The following is a 14,565-nucleotide window of genomic DNA, read 5'->3' as shown; positions in this document are numbered from 1 at the left end:
TAGGCTTTAGAGAGGTGGAGGACTCTTTGCATCTCATCAGTTAGCCTTGGACGAGGTACACCATATAGGAAGGTCATTGCTGGGAAAATGAACAAGTCTATGAACTCACAGTATGTGTATGGTGAGAGAGAAGCACTATGAAAAACTGAAGACCAAAAGACAACTGATCTTGGAACTCCCTGGGCATTTAGTTTCTTGAGGGGAACAGGGAAGCTGTCTGGTTGATAGAACAAGAACAGATGGTAGATGTATGAAGTGAATCTGAACACTCTTTCCCTTGGTAGATTCATTAGCTGCTCATGAAACTTTTCTGCAATATAGGTAGCATAGTCATAGTGTACAGCAGGAGGCATTCCTGGGGAAAATATGGACAACATTGCCATTATGGTGTCATCAACATCTTCAATTCCCTTATACCCCAGGACATAACTGATCAAGTCCACCAGCATTCTGCCTAATTCATTCAGGTACTCATATCCAATAGGAGGAGTTCTTACAGTTTCAGAACCTGAATCTACAAACAACTGGTTGATCTTGACAATCTGGGCATGTGACAAATTAGTTCCCTTCTTTACTAAATCCATCATGGACAGGGGTGTCAATGGTCTTGCAGTGTGGAAGTGGAGCATCTCATTAATGGTTTCTGGAGTGATGCAGAACAACACTGAACCTATGGGAGTAAGAACAGCTCTCTGGCAAGGATCATAGCATTCTTGGCACTTGTGGATCAAGTCTGGAAGGGGATTGACTTGAGGGAGGTTGTAAATGGGCAAATTTGAATCCCAAATCCCTAAAATATCAGCCCCACTAAGGTGTTGGGCTTTTACTTGATTGATCATATGAATATTATACTTGGAGCCCATTGGAAAACAATCTAACATTTGATAATCCAAGTCCCCCAGGGGTTTCCAATTTATCTCTTTTTGAGGGGCATTCAGAGGTTGGATGTTTAGAGCTATTGGTGTCTCCATGGCTACTGAGCTTCTGACTTGCAGGTGAACTGGTTGAAGTAAGCAAAACAACACAGAGGTGATTCCTTACAATGGAAGTGTGAATTTTAAGGACCAGAGGGTGAATTTAGCAAACAGCAATTGAAATACTATTTAACGGATTGATAAAAACAATAGCAAGGCTGACCAGAAGTTTTCTATGGTGAGTTTAGCCAACGGAGGTTTCTAGCTCACGATTGCACGAACTACCTGTGAATTCAGTTTGATTTAGTCAAATGCAGGTTTTACAGACTGTTTGTTGCCTTGCCAGAGGGAAATAGGTACAGGTTACTGGTGTTTAACGGTGAAAAACAGAGTTTTAACGTCTGCTAATAGTTTACTTGAGGAATTATGGATAAAACCAGGCTTATGGGATGATTTTGAAGAATACCTGGTGAATTCGTCGGCAAGAGTTGCAAATGCAGGTGCAATGCAGGCTCTGGTGGTCTCAGAATCGACTTTGGCAGGCTGGTGCTGGTTTGGACGTGAGAAGCATGCAAAAATAGTAGTAGTGTCTTCTTTCCAAAAGTGGAAAAAACACGAGATTTTGGCCTAAAAATAGATTTTTGGCAATATTGGCGCGTTTTTGGGATGACGTCATCGGGTGGGGTCGGAGTCGGATGACGTCAGCATGACGTCACCAGGTGATGTGGCAGGTCCTGGTTGGTCCACGGATATGCTGAAGTGGCGGACATGTCAGCGAAGGGACGGACGAATGAGGCGGTGCAACGGCGGGGTGGCAGCGACGTGGCTCTGACGTGGGCATGACATGGGATCAGCAAAACCGGGTGGTAAGTGAAACAACGGTAACGGTTTTCTCGGACCGCTTACAATACGGCCCCGGTTTTTTCAGAGGCTGACCCGAGAGACTGAGAAGGTGACGCGTGGCCGAGGACTGACGTAACCCTTCGTCAGTTTCTCGGGTACTAACTTTCGGGCGTCGGGACCAACCCGATATGTATAAGGGCCGTCCAATCAGAGGCGCTCGATCGGACGACTGACAGGTTGATGAAGTGATCGAGCGATACAGAAGGGGGGCAGGATTTAAAAAATATATTTTTTGGGATGCGCGCTTAGCGGAAGACTATTGGGGTATGAAGGATTTCGATGGTTTTTTAGTGTATTTTCAAATAAAACCAAAATACCGCCCGAACCACTGGATAACATAAAAATGGGTTTTTTATGAATATTTTTGTAAAAATGCGCCCGGTGCTTAGACTTTGGATAAAGGAGAAAAGTGGGTTTTTAGAGTATTTTTGCCAATGAAGCGGGTTAAAGGGACAAAAGGGGTTTTTAGCAAGGTTTTTTTGGGGATTTTTTGGGTTTTTGTGAGCAGAGGGAAGGTGAGAGCTTAGGGGAAAGATTGTTGCTCATAACCAGAGGTTAGAGCAGCCCCAGGACAAGGTTGACCACAATCCCAGGTGGACTAAAGTCTCCCTTTAGACAGACATATTTAGCTATAATGCTAAAAGGAGGATATTTATAGAATGCTTGGGGTTTTATACACCATGGTGTTAATAATACTAGGGAAAGGGTAACATATGGGAATTACATAATACAGTTAGAGTTAATATGGGGGAATATGTGAATGAAGGGGAAAAATCACTAAGTTTACTTGAAACTTACTTAGTTCAGGGAGTAGATCAAAATGAAAAGAATTTTTAGACAAGAAATGTGGCTTTTCAATGAATAAAACCACCATCAAACCTAAAGTTTTCTAAGCATTTCAATTGATGAGGGGATGTTAGTAATGAGTGGGAAAAGGGATAATTGGGAAGTTAGACATGCTTCTTTGTTTTTCTTTTCTCATCTTGACCATAAAGGTTAAATCTGAAATGAATACCACTTCTGCAACCCCATCTACTTACCCAGCTACTTTGCCTAGCATTTTTTGTTTCTTCTTGGAGGGTGCACTTAGGCTTGCAGGCCCTTACTTGCCTTTTCTTTTCTTTGGCTTTTTCTTTTGTTTTTCTATCTACTTCTACCCTTATTTCTTCCAATGTCCCAGATTAAGTGTTGGGAGCCTTTTCTTCTCTACCTGAACTACTTGTCTGTCAAGTTTAAATAGTTTGGACAAACTTCTTTCTCTATTCTACAACTGAAAATTTAAAACATGACATGATCCAGATTAGACTGTTGGACCATCCATCAAAATTTTAGTCCATACCAAGCTATAAGCACAGATTGTATTCTTATGGAAATATGTGATCTTTGCATCATCAAAGCAGAGCATATTTGGACCTTTTCAGTGCCAATCATGAAATATGAAACCTATTGGTATAGGTAGCTAACAGTGGCTCCACATGGGGATGGTGTTTCCTTTGAAAGACCAAGAACAGCAGGTCAGATTGCCTTGCTCCTTGACTGCTCTTGCCAATCTTGAAGTTTGCTGCTTTGAAATGCCAAAATTGTGTGCTTCTCTTCTTGGTAGACCTCTGATTCTATTCACCTTTTGCTGGAAGTTTAAGAAAACTTTGAGAAATTGCATTTTTACATGTTGACAGAAAATAATATATACATCTGGATATGTACAAGGGAAGACTCAGGCTGCACTTATGGGTGATATTCAAAATAGTGCTTCAGCATCCTGCCATTCACAGGACCTTCATCCAAATCAGTTTCATTGAGACTCTTAAGGAAATAAGTGTTGTTTCCTTGTACTGCTTGGACAGCAAATGGTCCTCTCCAAAGGGAATAAAATTTTCCATGTTTTCCCTTATCCTCTCTTCTTGAATCCCACTTGAGGACTTTGTCACCAATGTTGAAATCTTCTGCCTTGGTTCTTCTATCAAAGGCCTTCTTTAATTTTTCTTGTAGGACTTGAACTCTGCTGAAAACTTGGTCTCTAGTTTGCTGTAAACATATGATTTGATTTATTCTTCTTTGCATATCATTTGGTTCAGCTTGGCTTTCTTGAAGAAGTTTCATAACAGGCACTCCTAGTGATGAAGGAAATTTGGCCTCTAATCCATAAACCAACTCATATGGGCTGGTCCCAATTGATCTTTTGGTTGTTAGTCTATCTGCCCATAGGGCATTCACAAGCTTCTTATGCCAATTCTTTTTGTTCTCTTCTAGTACTTTCTTTATGATGTTTACCAGACTTTTATTTGATGACTCAGCAAGGCCATTTCCTTGGGGATAGTATGCAGTAGAATGGCCCAAGGTGATGTGAAATTTATGGCAGAAGTTCACCATTTTCTTGGATCTGAAAGCAGCAGCATTGTCTGTTATTATTTTGTCAGGACAGCCAAATCTAGCCAATATGTTGTTCTCCAAGAACTGAATGATAGTGGAATCATTTGCTTGTCTGCATGGGACAGCTTCAATCCACTTGGTGAAGTAGTCTGTGGCTGTGAGGATCCATCTATGTTGACCTGAAGATGAGGGATGAATTTCTCCAATGAAATCCAAGCCCCATTGCTGAAAAGGTCTCTCTGTTGCAATAGGCCTTAAGGGAAGTGGCAGCAACTGTCTCTTTCCCTCAAACACTTGACATTTATGACATGAGGTGGTGAATTTCTTGACATTAGAGAACATGGTGGGCCAGTAGTACCCAACCCTTAGTATTTTATCCACAGTGGACTTCCAGTACAAGTGTCCACCACAGTCACCTGCATGAAATTCCTTTATGATATTGTCAGTTTCATTCTCAATTAGGAAGTTTAGCAATATTCCTTCATGGTTTTTCCACAATAAATTTCCATCCATAACACAGAATTTAGAAGCTTTCATTTTTAGGAACCTACATTTAGTTCTGGACAATCCTGGGGGAGCACACAGGTTTTGCAATACATAACATATATCAGAGTACCAAGGGGATTGTTCAAAGGCTACATTGATCTTTGGAGTCGCCAGCTCCGGTTCACTGTCCAGCTGGTTGATGTCTAAGGCTTGGAAATTTGCTTCTGTCATTAATTTGGCCAAGCCTTGCCCTTTTATTAGTTTTGTAGGTTTTATCTCAATATCAAATTCCAAGATGTTGGCAATCCACTTTCCTCTTCTGCCCTCTAAATTTTCTTGGGTGAGAATGTCTTTGACAATAGGACTTGGCACATATGCTATAACATGGGAATAAAGGATATAAATCCTAAAGTCTTTAATGGCTTTGACCAAAGCATAAGCTTGCTTTTCCATGATTTGATACTTTAAAGGTGCATCTCTAAGAGCTTTGCTAAAGAAAGCAATTGGCTTCTCATTTCCTTGGTCATCTTTTTGCAATAAAACAGCAGCAATAGTATGCTGGGAGGCAAAAGAGAAAATGATAAATTCTCTGTCAAACTGAGGATTGGTCAACACTGGGGTTTGGGTAAGGGCCAGTTTTATACCTTCAAAGGCTTGATTGGCTTCAACAATCCATTTGACTTTTGAATCTTTCTTTAGCATGTTATATAATAATCTGATTAGTTCTGCTAAGTTTGGGATAAACCTTCTCAAGAAATTGATTTTTCCCAAGAATCCTTGCAACTCTTTGACATTTCTTGGGTGGGGCATTTGTAGGATAGCCTGTATCCTATCTGGGTCAATTCTAATGCCATCTTTAGAAATGATGTGGCCCAATAGCTTACCTTCCTCTAAACCAAACAGGGATTTCTTGGGATTCAAGGAAATTCCATATTTTCTACATTTTAGGAAGATCTGTCTCAAATGTTTTATATGTTCTTGGTCTGATTTTGAGAAAGGTGTAAGGTCATCTAGGTAAATGACTAAAAATTCATGAATCTCCTTGGCAAAAGCAATATCCATTGCTCTTTGAAAAGTTGCCCCTGCATTTTTCAATCCAAAAGGCATCTTTACATATTTGAAAGTTCCCCATGGGGTAGTGAATGCTGTTTTGTCTTGATCATCAGGGTGCACCAGGATTTGATTGAAGCCTGAAAATCCATCCAGTAATGAGATCCTTGAGGCCCCTACCACTCTTTGGAGAATGTGATCCATCTTGGGTAAGGGATAGTTGTCTTTGAGGGATACTTGGTTCAGATTCCTTAAGTCCACACACAGCCTAATTTCACCAGTCTTCTTTCTTGTAGGGACTAAGTTGGAGATCCATTCAGAGAATCTGATTGGTGCTATGATGCCAGCCTTGAACATTTTTTGTACCTCTTGTTCCATTGCTGGGAGAAGCATAGGATTGATTCTCCTCAATTTTTGTTTAAAGGGCTTTTGATCAGGTTTGAGAGGGATTGTATGCTGGATAACAGAGGTGTCATAGGACATTAGGTCCTCATAACTCCATGCAAAGACATCCTGGAACTCTTTAAAGAGGTCAATGTATTTAGGCTTTTGGTCAGGAGGTAAAGAAGCAGACAATTTAATTATTTTGGGTTTGTCAATTGTACCTATGTTGCATTCCTCAGTGGCTGCATTTAAGGGCTGCATTTTTGGTTTTCTGGGGATATCATTTGAATCAAAGATATCCTCTAGTGGAGTTAGGGCTGTTGGTAGAAAATTGTCTTTCAGCTCTATGATTTCAGTTTCAGCATTGGCCACTTCCTCACAACTGATTGGTTGGATTTGTTGAATGTTTTCCTTGCTGAAAATAGTTGGATTTAGCATTTGTTTTGCTGTTCTAGGTGATATTGGGTGAGTAATCTTTAGAAACTGTATTTGTGATGGACTTGCTCCATCAAGTATTTGTGATTGACTTGCTGTATCAAGTATTTGTGATTGACTTGCTGTATCAGTGTCAATATTTAATCCTACAAATTCTTGTTGTAGAGTTAAAAAATGGTTTATTTGCTTGTCATCCTCAAATACTTTCCAATCATTAACATTGTTTGGAATGGAGGGTCTGTGTTTTACCTCAGCTGTAAAACAATGATGGGGCTCAAAAGGCAGCTTGCATGTACTTGCAAATGTGGCTAAACTATGAGCATGCAGATTGTGGGTTCTAGGAATTTTAGTGATTTGGAATTCAGAAAAAAAGTTTAGTACCTCAGCAACAGCAGACCTATAAGTCCTTAGTCTTTTGTCATTGGTGACAAAATTTCCCTTCACTTGTTGGATAACTAAATCTGAATCACCCATGATTGAAACCCTGGCAGCTTGTAAGAACTTTACTAACTTAAGGCCTAGTAAAAGAGCTTCATATTCTGCCATATTATTAGTACATCTGAAGTTTAATCTATAGGCTCTGCCTTCTGCATGACTATTTTCTTTGTTGTGTACCCAAACTCCAGCTCCTGCTCCTAACTTGTTGACTGAGCCATCAAATTCGAGGAACCATAGAATATCTTGTTGTGGGGGAGATTTAACAATCTGTTCATGGGCTGGCAAAGTAAGTTGAAGTTGTGGTTTTTCATCTGGCTTGTATTTTAGGACAGTCTCATGGTTTGATTGGATATTCTTGACAACTAGGGCAGCAGCAGCATCTAGTGTTTGATTGACTATCGTTTCATTGGAGTCTTCCTCCTGTATGAGTATCTTGGTTTCAACCTCACTTTTTGAGGGAGTTGTGCTGTCATTGAAGAGAATGTATGAGTCTATGTCTGAATGGACAGCATATATGGGAAAGTTTTGAGGCTTTGCTTCACTGATGACCATATATTTCATGAGTGTTTCTTTGTACAGTATTTTTGGTTGCCCAAAAACACAGATGGTGGCATATGACATGTCTAATTGCAGGGAACCTTGGAGTTTAGCTCCCCAAGATCTTGATAACAACATCCCATACTTAGGTGGAATATCAGCAACTACCACATCCATTAGGATTGTCTTGTTTGGGTATTGAACCAGAGACACACATAAATCTTTTATGAGACCTAGACACTCGACTTGGCTGGAGTCAAAGGAAAACAGGTCCTTGTATGGTCTTGTTATGTCTAGATTCAATCTCTCCAGGACTGCTTTTGGCATGAGATTGTGAGAGGCACCTGAGTCAAACATTGCATTATGTAATATTTTATCATGAATATGTAAACTGACATAGAAAGGTAATACCCCTGTGACTACCGTTTTTCCATCCACTTCTGGGCCAAACAGGAGTTCTGGGGTGTCATCTAGCACATTGACATCATCTTTGTTGCTAGTGAGTTGAAGGGACTTCTTAATTTGTAGTTTATAGATGTCATGCTTGGCTAGTTCTGAGAGAGGGATTGCTATTTTTAGTTTGCCAATTTCAGTTTCTAGGTCAAAGGGTTTTTCAGATTGGGTCTTGGGGTTGTGGATAACAGTCCTTTCCTTGTTCATTAAATCTTCTTCTTGATTTTTACCTTGACTTTGGGACTTGCCTCTTTTACTCATCTCTTGGGGAGTAACATTTAAATTAGGTTGAGAAGGTGAAGTGGCCACAGGTTGCTGTTTTAAGGACAGTGGTTCAGTGATCTCTTCAATAATCACTTCTTCTGTAGGTGAATTTGTTTTGTCATTAGGCTCTGTGACTATGACTCTTTCGGGCTGTTGATTATCCTTTATCTTTTCAGGCTGGTTTACATTCATAGTTCTGCTCCTCAGCTTGTATTGTTTATGGACCTCATAAACAGCAGTGTCATAGCCTTGTTTGAAGTCAAAGGATTCACCTGATTTAGTTTGGAACAGTTTGATTTCATCATCCTCATGATCTTCTTGTGTTAAGAAAACTTGACTTTCACCATCTAGACCCATTAAATTAATCTCAGGATCTTCATTGGGCTCTGTTGATGTGGAAGTTTCTGCATAATTTTCTTGGAAAGGGGGTCTTATGTCTTGATCAGCACTAGGTTTGCCAATGCCTGGGTTTTGAGTTCTCCTAAAGTTTGGATTCCTAGGAGGGTTGTTTTGTGGTGCTTCCCATGATGACTTTCTTTCAACCGATTCCACTCTATCACCCAATCTTTTCATTCCAGTGAGAATTGCATCTAGCTTTTGATCAAAGGCAGAGGGTTCCTCTTTGAAAGCAGTCCTCTTTTCCAACCTTGCCCTGTTTCTTTTGGCAATTACTTTGGCTTCCACTGTAACAACAACCCTTTGGGCCTCTGCAAGGGATTGAGGATCTCTTTCCTTCAACTGATAGGCCATGTCAGGGTCAAAACCATCAGGGAATTTGTACAAGGCTAAATCAGGAGGAGGTCTTAAATTTTGTGGAATCGCGTTATATACATTGTTAAATCTTGCACAATACTCCAAAACAGTCTCTTGGGGACCTCTTTTGATAGTGTCATATTCCCCAAGTATGTGCAGAGGATCTTTCTTCTTCTCCCATCTACTAGTAAAGGCTTGATACAGTTCATCAGGAGTTGTGATGGAGTTTGTATTCAGGGATCTAAACCAAGTTCTTACATCCCCAGTTAGGCTTTGAACAAACATCCTCATCCTCACACTGTCATCATCTATTTCATAAGTCTCAAAATGGTCTTGCATCCTTTTGGCATGCTAGACAGCTGTCAGAGGGCCATTGGAGTCAAAATACAAGATTTTGGTCTAGTAATCTTGGGGTAAAGCTGCAGCATTAGCTGGTATCTGCAAGGGTGCATACCTGTTAGCCATATTTACAAGGTTTGGAGGATTAACAGGGGCAGCTGGGATAATAGGAACAGTGGGTATCACTGGGGTGATAAGTAGGGGAGAACCTAGAGTGTTGGTCAAGGGGATATGTGCAGTGGATGAAGATGTGAGAGGAGGACTTTGAGATGTGGATGGTGAACTAGGGGAACTTGGGGTAGACCGGAAAAGGACCTTGCATGGGGTAGAGATAAGGCTGGGATGATCTGAATCTGAGGTTAAATCAGCAGGCTGCCCCTGCCTTTGCTGCCTCTTAATGTTTCTAGGGATGGTATTTGGATTATCAACAATGATGGGTGGATTAGGGTCAGGATTTGCCCTAGTATGCCGTGGATTTTTCTTGGGAGCCAGCTTCTTTATAGGAAGTTTTTTATATTTGCAAGGAATGGATAGAGATTTTGGAATGGCTATATATATTCCAAAACTGAGATGAAGACTTACTGAAAAAGCTCTTCCCTAAAGCTGTCCATGTGACACAGAAACAACTTTGAGGCCTCCTGACTGATTTCAGGCTTGATTTACAGCTTTGACAGATGTATAGAAATTGGAAAATCCTAAGAAGTCCCCAGTGGAGTCGCCATTTATGTTATCACCCAGGTTGTTCCCATTGACTCTAAGGGAATACGGCCGGGGTAACCACTAACCAATCTTTGGATTACTGTGCCTAGCCACACTGTAATTAGAGAGGGCTCTCTCTTTATAATTTGTCTCTGTTCTATGGAGATTTTAGGCTAGCTATGAAATGAGGGTGTTTAGTTTTATGCTTTGGTTGAGGGATATCTTTCTGTACTTGAAGTGTGCAATCTGCAGATGAGTTTATTTCATTGGGCAATGGAGTCTGTGGCTACAAGTGTTTAGAAACGTTGAGATGATTTACTGAAATTACAGGGCCATTTAAATGCTGCATATAACAAATTTAGATTATGATGGTGACATGTGAACAACCAGTGAAAAGCATTTAAGAAATTTCCACTAAGCTGGGGTGTGGGAAAGAGATAGATGCCTCAGGAGCAAACTTGAATTCCTGAAAATATTTATCACAGTGAGAGATATAGCTTGAAAGTGTAGCAATTAAGAATTACACCTTATTTACTCTATCTGGAAGAAAACATTTATAACAGCTTAGATTGAGTTCAGGGTAATCTGTGATTAAATCCTGCAACTATTCTTTTACTTTGCTATTAAGTGTAAAACTCGTAAACATGAAAGAAGATGAAAGACTAGAAAACATATAACACAGAGTTTTAAAGAAGACTTATTGTGCTATGAAACATGCAGGAATCCTGTAACATTCAGCCAGCCACCACAGTGCATCAAGGAACACGGAGCTTTGGAAATTCCATCCACCTTTTGTATTATTTCTCTGAGAGTTGTACATCAACATAAATATAGAAATGAAATAAAAAACAACCCTTTGCAAACCCATGCGAAGGGGACTTTATAGAAATGTTTATACAAGATATCTTAGGCATTGAGTCATCTGAGAGAAAAATATCTTCATTACTTCGTACAGAAAAGTAGAAAAGAAGTTATTACAGCTTTGAATATAACATAACTGCTCTTTAAGTCTATCAGAGGATATTTTGACCTTTGGAGGTCACTGAGTCGGTTGGAATGCTTTGCTTTAATGCTGGAAAATGTGCCTTTACGTTTGCCACGCTGTATCTTCTCGGCCCTGCCACCTGTGACTGTGCTTGCTGCTGTGGTGACCGAATAGCCCTGCTGAGTTGGCTCAGCCTTTCATCCTTCCTTTGTATGCTTATCTACCAAAATTTTCCCTGTGTATGATCACTTATAAATTTGAAAAAACTTGACATTACAGGTTCTGGCTTGATAATATTAGCTGTGTCAATCTATTCCAGACTTCCTGTGTGGGCAATTGGTGCTTCACAATTGCCTCTATGGTTTCATCTGCTTCTGTATATTTATAGAAATTTGGAGGCACATCGAACAGATGATTGATCTCGTTCATGATGAAGAACAGGTTTTCCACCCTATTGTAGAGAGTCTGCCCTGATGTTGGCCCTGATTCTGCTGAAGTGCTGGGCTGTCCTGCAATTTGACTTGCAGCAAAGGCATTGACCCTTTTAGCATAATTTTCATGGGTAAGCAGTCTTCCCACACTGCTTAGTATGCTGGGGAGGCCTCTGTTTTTTAATACCTGAAACATGTCCATGAACCTGTTGATTTCGGTCTGCATATCTTGGGTTCTCCTTTCTAATGTTCCAACCAGGTTTCTTAATGTCAGGACCCTTTTAACCATTGAGATTGTCTCAGTCCTGTTAGCAATTCCCATGGTGGTCAGTTGAGAGCTTGTCCTGTTATTTAATATGTTGATCATCCTATTGGCAACATCAGGCATGTTGCCAAGGCTTGCTCTTGCTCTGTGTATCTCCCTATTTTCCTTTGTAATGAGCGCTGACTGCTCATCTATGGTCTCAATGAATTGCCGCTGATCAGTAATGGACTAGCCAATATTGGCCCATAGGACTGTTTTGAGCTCTGCTGTCACCTTATCAAGTGTGAGCTCTTTCTCAAGCTTAGTTATTCTCTTTTTGAGAGCTTTTATATCTCTTTCTTTCTCAGCCACATTCTGTTTGCACTTATCATACCTTTCATTTACTTTAGCCAAAGATTCTTTGGCTTGATTAAGCTCTAACAATTGAGCTTCCAGGACTTGAATCTCATTTTGAAGCTTCTGCATATCCAGACTATGAGTCTGCTCTGTTGTTGGTGCAGCTGTCGTAGAAGGTGCTGCTTGATCAGTCTGCTGAGGAGGAGGAGTAATAATGGGAGCAGTTTCCTCAAGATTAATGATTTGAGGAGGAGGCTGAGAGGTCTGGCCTTCTTCTCTTTGTTTCAAGGTTGCCTGTAATGCTGCCTGTGCAGCCTCTGATTCTCCCAGCTTCTCTTGTGTCTGGATAAGCTGTTTATAGAGAGTCACTAGCAGAGCTGTGGCATCTTTATCATGCCTTTGTTGAGCTACTTCATCTGTTTGGGGGTGAATAATAGCTGGGAGTTTGATATTTCTTCTTAGAGCTGCCATGTCAGCATCCCTTAATTTCAATATTTCTTGTATTCCCTTGATATCGTTGGGATCATGCCCAATCTCAATAATTATATCCTCTAAGGACCTTATTCTGTTGTCCTTTGCCTGGGATGATGCTCTCTCCAACTCTAGCTGAGAGGCTGTATTGTTAAGGCTACTTTGTAGCCTGTAGTTATCCAATGTTTGGTCTACCAGGGAAGCATAGACCATCTCACCTGTCTGCTTGTGCAATTCAATCTTATCCATTGGGTGGATGTCTTTGGCAAGGACCTCAAGATTGGTCCTTATATAATCTGCATGAGATTGGGGCTGTGCTACAGTTGGCAAGAAATGGCTCATGATCATCTTGCCCTCGCTAACATCAAATGCAGACATTAAGCGATGCTGATTGGTGGGAGCCATTTTCAGCAGATGGTTATATAGCTGTATTTTTATCGGGTCACTCCTCTTCTTAATTTCAATGAACTGTTGCTTAATGCTCAGTTCTCCCTCTCTCTGCTGGCTAGAGGAGCTGACTTCTCCTCCTATTGTTCTGTCTTGTTCCTGCTGAAAGGAACTGGCGGATGCTTCTTTGCTTGGTGGGCCCATGCCTAATGCCTGCCTTATTGTCACATCTTCCTCAGAAAAATCATTCAATCTTTGCCTTTTTTCTCCCTGATTTATAGAAGATGTTAGGGGAGTCTCTCTGTCTCTCTTTCTGCTTACATCCTCATTTTGTGGAGTTTGGAGGATTGATGCTCCAACTGATGTTTCTTGCCTTGGAAGCACAGTTTGTTGTGGCTGTTGCTGAGTGGATTTTGGGGCTTCCACTGTTTGTTTTGGCTGCACAGGCTGTTCCTGCCTTTGTTCTTCCTGTTGTTGCTGTTGTTCTTGCTGCTGCTCCATCTCTTTATCTGTTTGTTCTTGAGTCATAGGAGGTAACTGTTCCTCCTGTACATACTTTCCTTTATCTTTGCTGGATGCTTGCTGAGTTTTCATGGCCGCTTGCTGATGTGTTGTTGAAGATGAGGCAACTTCTCCAAGTTGCCTTTGGTATGAGGAAGAGACCTGTTCACAAGTTTCCAAGTCAACCTCCTTTTGTAGATTTCTAGCTTCATTCTCTAGCATCTGCTCTTTAGTAATTGGTTCTTCTAGAGTGCCTTCTTTCCAGCTCAAGGCATTAGCATACTTCTCAATATGAGGCAACTTCAGATGTGAGTATGTGCCTAATTTGTGTTTTATTCTCCTGAGGGAAATAAAGTGATTATGGTCATAGGGTAACCATCTGAAGCTGGTTTGAAATCTGAGGCCCTCTAGGATGCTATCTGCCTCCTTCCATCCCTCTTCTCTTTTGTTATATAAGAAAGGACCCAGCTGGCTCCTTACCTTTAGTTGCACCTTCTTGTTTTTACTTTGGAAATGGATGTAGTCAGCATTTCCAAACTGTCTGAAGTATTCTAGGGCAAAGAGCCTCATGGGGACATACCTTGGAAGCCTAAAAGGGTCCAATTCACAGCCATAGATCCTGATCACTGTGTGGTGTTGGTAGAAGTACCAATTACCAATGTTGTAGGCTTTAGAGAGGTGGAGGACTCTTTGGATCTCATCAGTTAGCCTTGGAGGAGGTACACCATATAGCAAGGTCATTGCTGGGAAAATGAACAAGTCTATGAACTCACAGTATGTGTATGGTGAGAGAGAAGCACTATGAAAAACTGAAGACCAAAAGACAACTGATCTTGGAACTCCCTGGGCATTTAGTTTCTTGAGGGGAACAGGGAAGCTATCTGGTTGATAGAACAAGAACAGATAGTAGATGTATGAAGTGAATCTGAACACTCTTTCCCTTGGTAGATTCATTAGCTGCTCATGAATCTTTTCTGCAATATAGGTAGCATAGTCATAGTGTACAGCAGGAGGCATTCCTGGGGAAAATATGGACAGCATTGCCATTATCGTGTCATCAGCATCTTCAATTCCCTTATACCCCAGGACATAACTGATCAAGTCCACCAGCATTCTGCCTAATTCATTCAGGTACTCATGTCCAATAGGAGGAGTTCTTACAGT

Source organism: Pinus tabuliformis, chromosome 8 (assembly GCF_031772625.1).
Source record: "Pinus tabuliformis cultivar Carrire ecotype Pingquan chromosome 8, CPIR1, whole genome shotgun sequence".
Lineage (NCBI taxonomy): Eukaryota > Viridiplantae > Streptophyta > Pinopsida > Pinales > Pinaceae > Pinus > Pinus tabuliformis.
This window is presented reverse-complemented; position numbering follows the sequence as displayed.